Consider the following 14,234-nt stretch of genomic DNA (forward strand, 5'->3'; position numbering starts at 1 on the left):
TTATGTGTATGCCTTGTATGATTTCTATGTTTATTTACATACTTTTGTGTGTTTATGGTGTTGAAACTAGTCAAAAGGACCTAAAAATCGAGATTGTGTTATGATGCATGAAACAAGTACTAAAACATATCATTATACATAAGTCATTACTAGAAAAATAACCAAGTTGGTTTAGATGAACATCTTGGGCTAAAAATCACATTTTTGGACTTAAAATGCTAAGAATATGAAGTTTAAGGGCTCAAAATGTCAAAATACAAATTCTAGAGGTTAAGAAGTGTCAAAACAGTTTCATAAAGGAAATTTTTCCAGAAATATACGCTTTAGAATGTTTAAAATGTAAATTTCTAAACTTAATGGGCTAAAAATGAACTTTTCGGCCCAATAGGGCCCAATATGCGAAATTTTCCAATTTGAGGGGCTGAAACTGTGTTTTTCCGTAAAACAGTGGACTACTAGTGTTCCAAGTCCTTTTCAAAGGTTAAAAATGCTTTTCATAATTAAAAAGGACCAAAGTTGCAAAAATTTTCCAATTTGGGCCAAAAGTGTAAAAATTGGGAAAAAGAGAGGTTACAGCCGAGAAAACTGTATTTTGTGGGACTAAAACTGTTTCCAACTAAAAATGTGCTGAAAAATATCAATTTCAATAAGTTTTGGTGTTAGAATGCCAAGAAAAATGGTTTAAGGACTAAACCGGAAATTAATTTATTCAAAGGGTTGAAAAAGTAAATTTACAAAATAAAGAGGGGCTGTAAACAGAAAAATTTCAATGTTAATTCAATACATCCGTTGTGATCAAATATTGACACTGCGACTACCGACGAATTACAATACACAACAACACCAAAAATCGTTATCAAACGAATTGATTCGGTCTCGAATCAATAACAAATCTGAAACTACTAACACGACGACAACTCGATTCATACACGGAAAATTTGGGAATTCAATACACACGTGAGAGTGCACAGACGTCGATACACCATCTTTGGGCCCAAAAGTGTAAAATCTTGTTTGTTGGGCCTAGCTAGCCCAATGACCTGATCTTTAGGCCCGAAGACATCAACCTTACGAGTTGTTGGGTCTTACATGATCCAACACAGCGTAAAAGGACTTTCAATGGCAACGTGCTGCTGGTCCCCAAGTGTCCTTCGGTACTGCTAGCAAAGTCGAGAATTCACCAATGCGAGTTGGGCTAAGAGCCCTTCACATTCACTATAGCCTTGAACGACGTAGGGAATTACCTGGGGCTTCGCACTCACTGTTTCCCCTCGGTCGTGGGGCTACATGAGTCCGGGTGGTTGGGTTAAGTGAATAGTGCGAGCGACGCCTAAGGGAATCGTTTGTACGGTTGTCAACTGGTCATTTTCATTAATGTACGTTTACAACAATTCATAATCCACAATTAATCCAACGTCCCCGGAGCTCAACGAATACACCTGTCGTAACGAAATAACGAAACATAAAATTATTTAATGCAAAGTAATGGGAAAACGTCGGGTTTTCCTAGGATTTTCAATTATTACACCTACGAATTACATACCGAGTTTTACAAATCGTACTCTTACATTTATAGAAACAAACAAGCATACTTTCGGATCTTCACACCTTTTATACTATACAATTTTCAGAAAATATCGGATTTTCTGGTGGTTTTCAAAACGATACAAAACATTGGATTTCAAACATTACTTATGAACTCACCAACATTTCATATGTTGACGTTTTTCAAAATACTTGTATTCTCAGGTAACAGATAAAGTGAAGGAAGAATTGTACTCTATGACGTTTTGCTGTTGTTTAATTAATATCGAACAATTTACTTTTGGGAATGTAATATTTTGAAACTATGTACTAAATGTAAACGCTACCAGTTGTAATATTCCAATGCTTGGTATTGTATGATGTTATGTTTCATATATATTCATTGTGATGGTATTCAATTGAGTCACGACAGCCCCCGGACGTTTCCGCCGTCTGGTTCGGGGGTGTGACAATAACAGTTTCATAAATTCCATTACAAGGTATTGCTACAAAATACAAAACACCATTTAGATAAGCATAAATCGAACCATTCTCATTATTAAATGAATAGCTAAATCCTTGTCTAAATAAACCATGAAAAGAAATGATATTTCTTGCCATATCTGGCGAGTAGCAACAATTATTTAAATCTAAATTCAATCCATTACTAAGCACTAAAGAATACACTCCAATCTTGGTAACAGGCGACGATCTTCTGTTCCCCATGATTAGATTTATTCGTCCAAGCTCCACATCCTATTTCTTCCTAGTCACTACAAATCAAAACAAATGTGGTAACCACACCCTGTATCAAGAACCCAAGAAATAGCATGAGAACAAATGCGGTAACCACACCCTGCAGCTTCTCTTCCAATGCCCTATTTTGTGGCAATGGTGGCACTCTGCCTCCTTTGGGTTTGGGTTGGGATTAGAAGGATCAACCTTGGTCCCACTAGAAGAGGAACCATCTTGGTACTTTCCCTTGCGATGGTTCTTTGAAGAAGCCTTCCTCTTCTTGCCCCTTCTCTGCCCAATAGCCAAAACAGGAGCAGCGGTTGGATTGGGAGTTGGTGCAACAGACTTGTCCTTGAGGTTGCTCTCAGCAGTCCTTAGGAGCCCTTGGAGTTTACTTAGGGTGACCTCTTCCTTGTTCATGTGGTAGGTCATCCTAAATTGGTTGTAGCATGAGGGCAAGGAGTGAAGAACCATGTCGATAGCCAAATCTTCCCCAAAGTTGACATTCAACTTGTGAAGACGATCAACATACCTTTGCATCTTTTGCAAGTGAATAGTTAAGAGACTCTCCACTTCCCATTTTAGCAGTGATCATATTCGTTATGATCTCATAGTTCTCTTGCCTCGCGCTTTGGTGGTATCTCTCCATCAAGTCTAGATGCATGTCATAAGGATACATGTCCTCATAGGACTTTTGGAATTCGGAGTTCATTGTGGCTATCATGATGCAATGGACTTTCGTTGCATCACGCTCATGGGTCTCAAAGACAGCCATTTCTTCGGGAGTAGCAGTTTCTGGATTGATCTTCTCGAGCTTCTCATCGAGAACATACTCCTTGTCCTCGTAACGCGCGATCATGCGAATGTATCTTATCCATTCGCTAAAGTTCGATCCATCGAAAGTCACTTTTTGACAAAGGCTCATTAGCGTGAATGAGCTAGCAGTAGCGTTGTTTGCATTAGACATCTACAAATAGAAAGGAATAAAGTTGATTAGAATTAAGTCCCTAATTAACACCCAAAATGAAAATTTAAGGCTAGGACCCAACAACATTATTTACACATTAGAAAAGGGATGTCATGATCCAACATGCAAATAATTTAGAGGTAAGTGAATGACGATTCACTAATTCTTCACCATGAAAAACATAAGCTTAAGTTTTAAATGTATTGAGAATTCCTAGTTTTCTTTGAGATTCATTGAACCTTTCAATGACATGTTTAAATATCGATATGCCCCTCTAGTTTGTGACTGGGATACCGAGGATCACAAAGCAGGTGTGAATAACCATGCAAATCTACATGGTGCCTTCTTTGTTACAATCACCTATTTGATGTGCCGGTAAAACACACACGCTCCACTGAACTATGACAAACAAAGAATCACCCTTTTCCACCTTTGCTAAGAACCAATTAGTGTGCCGGTTAACCACACATGCTCCACTAACTTCTTAGCAAGGGTGCAAAGTGTAATTTCATGGGATTGCATCAATTCACTTTTCGTAAAGTAACTAAGATTGGGAATTCTATGAAACACGTTTAGTTACTTTATATATATTCATTATACTTATTAATGAGAGGAGGTTTGCCCTATCCTACCCGTTCGGCTAACGACCCTCCACCAGTCAAGCAAGCGGTGGGTGTGAGTGTACACCCATTAAGCGCCATTTTATAGGCAGCAGCCTTATACCCACCTTATAGACTGGCTTCGTGAATGAGGCCTACTAGCGGTAAGACTAGCATTTTTAATCATACATATATATATATATATATATATATATATATATATATAACTTGTAATAATATATTAATATAGTGTTGAATTTTAAACTTGCAAAATTCTAGGGTTTGAAATTTAAATTATTCAAATTAAACTTTTAATCACAAAACTTAAATTTCAAAACTTGAGGAGAAGTTTTAAACTTTTCAAAACATAAGGATCAAATAGCAAATAATATAAATCAACCAATTAGATTATCTCAATTTGATCTTATTCAACATTACTTGCAAGACAATCCACCAATTCAATTCAAATAATCAATTATTATCACATAAGGAAATTATTACTCAACTAATTGGTAATTATATTTTGTTTGGTCAAGAATATACTCATATATTTGATTAAAAATCGGATTTTAATGACCCAAAACAGTTAAGGCAAGTATCCTCAAGTAAAACAGCAAGAAATCCCGAAACTACCTCCTTCTGACGCTCGAACTCGCCGAGTTCCACTATGGACTCGCCGAGTTGGAGCTACTCGCTGAGTCCACAGTGGAACTCGCCGAGTTCATCAGGCAGAATCACAAAAATCGAAGTTTTCAAGCAACAAGCAACCAACCAATGCATCAATTCAATAGAAATCAATCAAAGCTCTGATACCACTAATGGGTTTGAGCCATAAGAACTTTCCTATGTGCACATGCAAACCCTAATGCTTGGATCTAGGTTTCTCTAATTGAACATGCATTGAATCCAAGACTTGCAATACTAGATCTAATGTAATCAATTGAATCTAAGCATATGAATTTGGATCTAGAACAATACCTTGGATTACTTGCTTGATACTTCTTCTTCTTGGAGCTTAGAGTCACAATCGTCTCTCCTCTAATGGCTTACAAACACCAACTAGAAAGAGGATGATCTTGAGAGATAGAGAGAGAGGATGGTGAAAAATCGGCTCTAGGGTTCCTTCCCTTGCATGAGTGCCGATTTCCCTCACCCAAGGGATCTATTTATACTATGAGCTACTAGGGTTTCACCCTTAACCCTAATTGAATAACTTAGGCCCTAAGTAATCCAAAGATCCTCCTAGATATTAGGCTTGGACGATTTTATGGTCTCCTAACCCTAAAATCCCTCCACCCTTATATCCATAAGGATACATAGCCCAAAACAAAACTATCACACATTTGACAGTTTATGCCCCTTTATTCAATTAACTTCTTTAAGTCACCAAATTAATTCTCAATTAATATATGACTTATATTAATCAAATAACATTATTATTCCTTTAATATATTATTCTCATAATATATTAACAATAATATCTCTTCTCTCTTAACAAATCATCCTGTCAAGTTGCTATGGTGAAGGCAACCCAAAAAGACCATGCATAACCGGGTCAAGTACTTACCAAATATAGTTACAGCCTTAGACACTAATCCAACAATATCTTCCAACACTAATTCCATATGGGGTTTTGAAATATTCCCGATTAATGAACTTTTGATTAATTAATATTCAACCATTTAATTAATTAAATTATGAGTTATCTCCAGAAAAATACCAATATTTTGGGAAAATTTTTAATAAATTTCTAAATATTTTTTTAACATAAAAGTCCCGACTATATAACGTTTTTAACAGAAAAGACCAAGAAACTGGTTAATTTATTCACATTGACCCTCTTTGACCTGTTCAGCGGGTCATGAGACCAAATCGTTAATTTTTTCAAAATAATGAGACTTTCTATATAATGTATAAACATATTTTTTATGTATTTATATCTATTTTTACGTATATATATTTTTTAAGTTTTTATGTGTACACATTTACGTAGTTTTATGTATTTTTAATGTATAAACGTATCTTTGATATAGTTATATGTATTTTAGTATTTTACATACTTTTTTATGCATTTTTATTTGTTGTTTCTCTTTATATTATATATTTATATATATTTTTATGTATTTATATATTTTTAAGTTTTTTATATAGATGTTTATGTATTTGTATATATTTTAAATGTATCAATGTATTTTTTTTATGTGTCTATATATATATATATATATATATATATATATATATATATATATATATATATATATATATATATAAAGAAGTTGTGAGAATTGGATGAAATAGTAAAGACGGCTTGAAGTAAAAAATTACATATATATAGGTAAAATAATACGTTTATACATTTAAAATACATAAAAATATATAAACATTTATATAAAACACTTAAAAAATTATATAAATACGTAAAAATACATATAAACACGTAATACATGAAAAACAAATAAAAATACATAAAATCATATAAAATACTTAAAAAATACATATAAATATGTTTATATATTTTAAATACATAAAAATACATAAACATCTATATAAAAATCTTTAAAAAAATAGTGGTATACCCGCGCAAAGCAACAGTGACGAATAGTTTCCTTTGTTTCATGTCGACGATTATTTTTTTTTTTCAGAAACATGTTATATTCCAAAGAAAACATAACACATCAACAAATAACATTGACCGTTAAAGATGTATATCTAACATATGTTGCTATCTTGCATAAATATTGATTTTTTTTTGGGTTAAAATGGAAGCAAGTGATTTGCTTTATATATATGAAAAATATGTGTATAGAGATGTTGTGTATGTCCCTATGTGGAGAAGGGAAGGAGGAGACAACGAATGACACGGCGTAATAGTTAAATTGGAACCAATTTTCTAAACAAAATGTGTACGTATAAAAACTTTTGACATTTGTTTGCAACAAAACTTTAATGAAAACATTTTTCTTTTATGTGAGACATACTATACAAGAAAGTCTATGACTTGTTTGATTAAAAAAAAGATTGCTTAATCTAATAAAATAAAATTGGCTATTATGAAAATAACATAATTTGTTATAGTTTGTTAATTTTCATTTTAAGTTGTTGTTTTTGGTCAATAACACATCTTTTTATTTTGTATGAATTACAAAAATGCATATTGTATTTTATATTTTTATTCGGATCTAACAAGGTTTTCTCTAAGAAAAAATTAAGCATCCTACTTTCCAGAAAACATTAAAACCTTACCATCCTATTTTCTAGCAAAACAATATTTTATATCATCCTACTTAAAAAAAACAATAATTTACATAATTTTTGACTTGTTTTGAACCATAACACATAGCTTTTGACTATTCTTTTTACACAAAACAACATTTTACATCATTGTTGACCTTTTGGAATGTAAAAAAATCACGGTAAACCAAAAAATAAGATTTACAAAAAAAAAAAAAAAAAAAAAAAAAAAAAAAAAAAAAAAGAGAGAGAGAGAGAGAAAAAAACCTAGAATGTACAACTTCGATTGCTCAGACACTTTCAAAAATAACCAACCATGTAGGGTAATCACAATCAACTTTTGATGAGGTAACATCCTTGAAGTCAAGCCCACAACCTGCATCACATATAACTTCATTTGGATCCTCGGTCTTCTTGCTCCTATAGATTTGATGAAACAAACCAAGAATAACTCAAATTTATTAAAAAACATATTCTGGATCAAAATACAAAATTTATTACTTGATGCTACAAATGATATCGGTTTCGTGAATAAATCAAATAACTACCTAGAGATGCCTCTTGCCATAAGAGATGCTAAGGCTTTTAATATCCATTAATTGGAAAACTACTAGACGTCGTTCCTGCACCATCAAACAAATTAAGTTTCAATATATAATTAAATCAATAACATAAACATATATGAAACATAAGTAATTATACTAACTTTTTTGACCCCAATCGTTCATGTATTTTTCTTTTCCCCCAATTTAGTAAACCAAAGAAAAACTAAAATTAATTGCTAAATTTCCAATTAACTTACCTCTTACGTGTCTAGATTCTAGAGGCTTACCGGTATGCATATGTCAATTTATCTTCACCATTCAGTACAACTGTATTGTCAATTAGAAGGCTAGTGTGAGGAGAATCTTGTTAAATGTAAAATATACCGATGATAATGTCATATATCAATTAAACATGAATATTTTTTGAGTGTTTCCAGAACTTTGCATCACTCTTCTTGTAGTCTATCTAAATAAACTTGATGTCCATCCATGATAATAATGTTCTTTAAGTTGAATTTAAATTTGAGTTAACCTAATGAAGCCTTTCAATCCACAGCCTTGTCACCTTGTACAAAATGACGAATACTGTTGGTGTTAATCCAAACTAGGTCAAAGCCACGTATTTTATTCAAGGGCAATTCAGTCTTTTGTTTGGAGTATGACCAAGTATATGGCCACGTGGGGTCTAGAGACTTAGTGGGTAGTAGGTGTAGTAAGTTTAGGATAAGTAGTTGAATTTATCTTGTTTAAATAGCCTTGTAATCCATGAGTCACTTGGATGAATAAAGCAACCTCTTGAGTCGAAATTACATAGTTCTCTTTCATTTTTTATTCTCACATAAATCAATCAGAGTGTGTCCATTGTTTTCTAGTGAACAAAGGGCCTGATTTTCCAACAAATACAACCCTAAATATGTTGATAAAGCACATTTTATGTCTATAATTTGTATATAGGTAGATAGATACAAGAGAAAATCACCTCTCTCAGTAAAAACAAACAAAAGGCTCCTTCAAGTTTTAACAAAAAAATAAAATAAAAAACTTAACAAAATTATTCTAAAATATAAATCAATACAAGAGTATATAATAATCAAACCACAATTAATCAAATTAAAATAAGATTTTTTTTAATTAGACAACTAAATTAAAATGTACTTATCGGTATTTTTATTATCTTAACATCTTACTTTAAGTTCTATATTTGAATTTATTATTAATTTAAATTATTCTTTTTCATATAAAACCATTGTGGTTTGAAAGTACAATGTTACAATTGGGTGGTTAATTTTAAAGTAAACCCGACTGTAGCATTGTACTTTCAAAATTATACTGCTTTATCAAGAAAACCAGCCACACATACATGACAAACAAGAAAGAATGTACTAAAGTTCATCAATAAGGTTTTTATTTTTCAATACCTAGACAAAGGAGAGCAGTAGTGGTGGTGCATGGGATGAATTTCCAATATAGAATTCCCTGCAAAAAGTTCATCAGATAAGTTTGATGCATATGACAAAATCGTTTCTCATTAAAATGGCAACGTACTTTCATTTATTTAATTTATCCAACAAATTTTTCTTTAGAACCGAAGCATTAAAAATTTAAGAACACATACAAGAACTTAGGTTGTTGTGATAAACTAATCATACCATTTTTTTCTTTGTTTCTCCAAATGTAACATTATTGTAAATTATTCATTAACAATGAACTACTTGTTTTCTTTCTTTCTCCAAATGTAACATTATTTTGATGTTCCTTCACCTAGCAAAAATCACAGAAATTGGTAAGGAAAAATGTGTAACCTAGTAATAGTAATAGAAATCAGAGAAAAAAATTTGCATGCAGATAAGCCTGTCATTTAGGTTATACGGGCATAGAAGAGGCATATGAACCATATTGCCCATGCACACTGTTTTTATATAAAAAAATATAAGCTTTTACAGTTTTATGACGATATTGCCCTGCAAGTTGTTTTTATGTTATTAAGATTCATTTTTTACAGTTTTAGGACGATATTGCCCTTGCACACTATTTTTTTATATTTAAAAAAAATTCTATTTTCCAAATTTTTGGATGATACTGCCCTTGCACCCTGTTTTTATATTAAAAAATCATTTTTTTAAAGTTTTAGGACGATATTGCCCCTACACACTGTTTTTATATTAAAAAAAATCAAATTTTTATAGTTTTAGGACGAACTTGCCCCTACACACTTTTTTATATTAAAAAATTATAAACGTAAAACCTGGTCCTGGTCTGAAATTTTTGAAAGCATCTTCTACATTGATATGACATTCAATTAAGTGTCCTCTAAGCATAATATCATGTTGTTATAGTAATTCAAGACAAAATAAATATTTTTGAAGCATAAAAAGATGAGAAAAATTAATTTAGTACCTGTGACAGAGTTTTTCACCCACAACAACACAAATTTGCGCCTCTATTAACTCGATTGATGATATCATTTCGGTCACTGGATGCTCGACCTTTTTTAATATTAAAAAAACAAAGTGTCACAACATTTATCTATAATAAAATGGAGTTTATAATTTGTTAGTTTTTATTAGCAAACCTGGATTCTGGTGTTTATTTCCATGAAGTAAAATCAAGGTTCTAAATGGCGTGAGGCGTGGCATGGCTGCAAGGCCAAGCCTCAAGCTTAACGAGCAATGGCGAGCCATAGCGTTTTTCAAGGCGTGATGTAAGGCAACGATTTTGTATTAATTTAAAATTATATTACCACACAAATATAAACTTATATTAAATATAACTACTTTTTAGAAGTGTTAGATCAATAAATAATAATAAAAAGTTAACAAAAACCACAATACTTATATCTCCGATTTGAAAATAAATAACAAAGAGCAAAAAACTGTGTCTCAAACAAAAAAACATACGTCATAAACACGTCATAACGCGTCATGGCGCGCCATGTCACGCCTAGCTACGTGCCACATCTAACAGCAACGTTATGAAGCTTTTCGTAACGGCGAAGCCACGCCTCACACCATGGCGCGCCTTTTAGAACACTGAGTAAAATTGACCCATTTCATAAAAAACAAACTCCACGATACCAACACCAGTGTACCCAATTGATGCCGCTGCTGCATCACCCATGGCATTCCTTAGCTCTAGTGTTAATGCAGGTGAGGGTGCTTCTTCAAACAACTTTTGATTCCTACTCTGCAAGGTCAAAATCATCATTTTTTACAATACATACAAATAAATATATAAAAGAAGTAAGCAAGCAAAATAACCGATTGTAGAATTTATATATATATATATATATATATATATATATATATATATATATATATATATATATATATATATATATATATATATATATATATATACACACACACACCTTAATACTGTAGTCACGCTCTCCAAAGTGAACAATATTTCCGTATTTATCTGTAAGAACTTGAAACAAGCATGTGGCTGGAGTTAGAAACTCAACAAGTTGGTAGGGGCAAACTGGTCTTTTCAGTTTCACTATTACAAAAAACACAAAAACACTAACCTTGAACTGAATGTGCCTTGGATTTTGGATGTATTTTTCCAAATAAACACCATCATTTTCCAAATGCAGTTGCAGCCTCACACTAGGCTTGCTGTTAAGAGAAAAATACAAACAAAAAGATTTAAAATTGGTTAAGAAATTATAAACAAAAAAAATATCCATAAAATAGTTAATTGTAAATTTTATAATACGTGCAAAAATTTGACAAACTCATCATGTTCTTTTTCAAGACGCTCATTCTCACTAAAAACATCAATGGCATGTACAACACTATGATTAGACAAATTCATCCACACACCCACATTAGCAAGTAGCGAAGGGAAAATGGCACATAGCAAGACAATAATCAATTACGAAAAAGAACTTATATTTCCTCATCATTCGTTCGCTATTGATGATAGAAGAACGTGAGATGAATCAGTCATCGATTGAAGGAGGGATGACTAAAGTAGGGAAGTATCAGCAGTGGAGTTCTTGGATAACTGTAATAAAATCGAATAAAGGGTCGATTTTTTTGATTTTGAACTGGGTGGTGAAAACGACTTGAATTAAAAAAAATACATATATACGTAAGATAATACGTTTATACATTTAAAATACATAAAAATATATAAACATTTACATAAAACACTTAAAAAATTGAATAAATACGTAAAAATACATATAAATATGTATATATATTTCAAATACATAAACACCTATATAAATCTTTAAAAAAATACATAAATACATAATATATATATATATATATATATATATATATATATATATATGTATATATATATATATATATATATATATATATATATATATATATATATATGTCTGCAATACATACAAAAATAACACATAAAAATACACAAAAAAATGTAAAATACTTAAAAGTAAATATAAATACGTAAAAAAATAAGTTCGTACATTTAAAATACATAAGAATTTTACATATAAAAACTTAAAAGTATATATAAATATGTAAAAATAGATATAGATATAAAAAAAATACATTTATACATTATATATATATATATATATATATATATATATATATATATATATATATATATATTGTGTCAAAATTTACAGAAAAGTCTCATTAATTTGGAAAAATTAACGATTTGGTCTCATGACTTGATAAACATGTCAAAATGGCTAATTTAAAGGGTTAAAGTGAATAAATTATCTGGTTTTTTGGGCTTTTCCTATTCAAAAAGTTAAATAGTCCGTGATTTTTCTGTTAAAAAAAGATTAAGACTTTCGAAATACTTCCCCAAAATATTGGTACTTTTCTAGAGATAACCCATTAAACTATTGAATTAATTCCCAAAATATTTCAAATTAGTTTCTAATTAATTATTAAACCATAATAATTAAAACATTTATCTTAAAAATAAGGAGAAGGTTTTTTGGCCATTAGATACAAAATGTATGGTTAAGATTGTGATCCAAGTAAAAGAAAATTAACCAATCAAAACAAATACCTATATTATTAGACACAAAAGAAACACAAAATTAGATGCTTACATTTACAAACATATACTATATCAATAAATCACACGAAGCTTTAATTTGAATGTTGCATTTATCTCTCTCTCTCTCTCTCTTAAACCCTTCTCTCCTCTTCTCTCTAAAAATCTAAAGAACAGCCTCAACCGGTTTCTTCTCCTCCACCGGCGATTTCCCTTCCCGACGTTATCACCGACAGTAATACATCTTCCACCACCACGACCCTAACTACTTATTCTCTATATCTGTCTTTCTTCGCCTACTTGTGCTTCTCTAAACATTACTAAAAACCATAGATCTAAATCCCATCTTTAACTGGCTTTTGAATATCTTTCTTCCACCAACAGACGATCCACTTAAACTAGATCTTGGCTTCTTTCTTTATTTCGATTGTAATTTTTGTATTTAACTATATGTGTGATTGTCTAATAATTGTTTTTTGAAATTTCAATTTCTGGTGTAAAGATTTTGGATTGAATTTTCCCTTTGTAATTCTTTTGTAAGCTCTGTGTTTGGGATTCATGTTTTGAGTATTTGTATTTATTAAAAGTTTTAGCAATAGGTTTCAGATCTATGGTATATGTATGTATTTGTCTGGAAGAAAAAGTTTCCAATGTAGGCTCTATGTGAAATCATCTTCAGAAAAAATATGTATTCATTATTAATTGATCGAGGACCATATGTTGAAGTGCAAAAATTATGTTTGATGCATATATTAATTTATGTTTTTGTTTATTATTAAAACAACCTTTGATTTTTTTAATGAACTTTGACTTTTATTTGAACTTGAATCAAGAGCCTAGGATCTCGTTTACGACATCAGATCCGGTTACGTTTTGAATAAACAACATTTGATATATTGATTTGCTAGATCGTTTGTGTAATTCATATTTAATAAAAATATTAAAATTTTGTGTTGTAGTACTAATAGTTTACTCTAATCTTATATGTATTTAGTAATGTATGTCTTGTGTTTGTGGGTATTGATTTCTTATTTTCTGTTGTTAAAACACATTTGAAAATGCTAAACTGCGTTTGATGTAGAAAATGAATTATTCTTATTCCATTATAACACATTTGTATTAAGTTTTATATGTTTTATATTTGATATTTTTCGTGTGCTTGGTATGGGACAAAAAAGATTTGATATAGAAATGATGATAAATTCTATTTAATTTATAGTGTAAAAATTAAACTAAAAATTAGGTATTCTATTTTGATTTATGGATATCAAACTGAGTACTATCTCTAGCACAAAAGAATAAAAACTGGGTACAATTTCCATTTGAGTATAATCTCAATTTAAAAAGCAAACAAAATCTTAGAGAATATATTATATTAGAAAAATCTATTATGTCATCCTATTTAAAGATATTATAGAAGAAGATAATTGTCATCCTATTTAAAGATGGCGTTTGAAAAGTTTTTTTTTTTATATATAAAAGATACTCCTGTACAACTCTTTTTCAGGGTGGCATTGGCTACATAATAGTATTTTGATTTTTGCTATTAATGACGTTAGTATTTGAAAGCAAGGTAAGTTTAGTTTTCATCATTTCATTTCATTTCTATATAAAAACAATAATGTAAATTATAGAAATTTC

Source organism: Lactuca serriola, chromosome 5, assembly GCF_051521515.1.
Source record: "Lactuca serriola cultivar US96UC23 chromosome 5, Lser_US96UC23_V15, whole genome shotgun sequence".
NCBI lineage: Eukaryota > Viridiplantae > Streptophyta > Magnoliopsida > Asterales > Asteraceae > Lactuca > Lactuca serriola.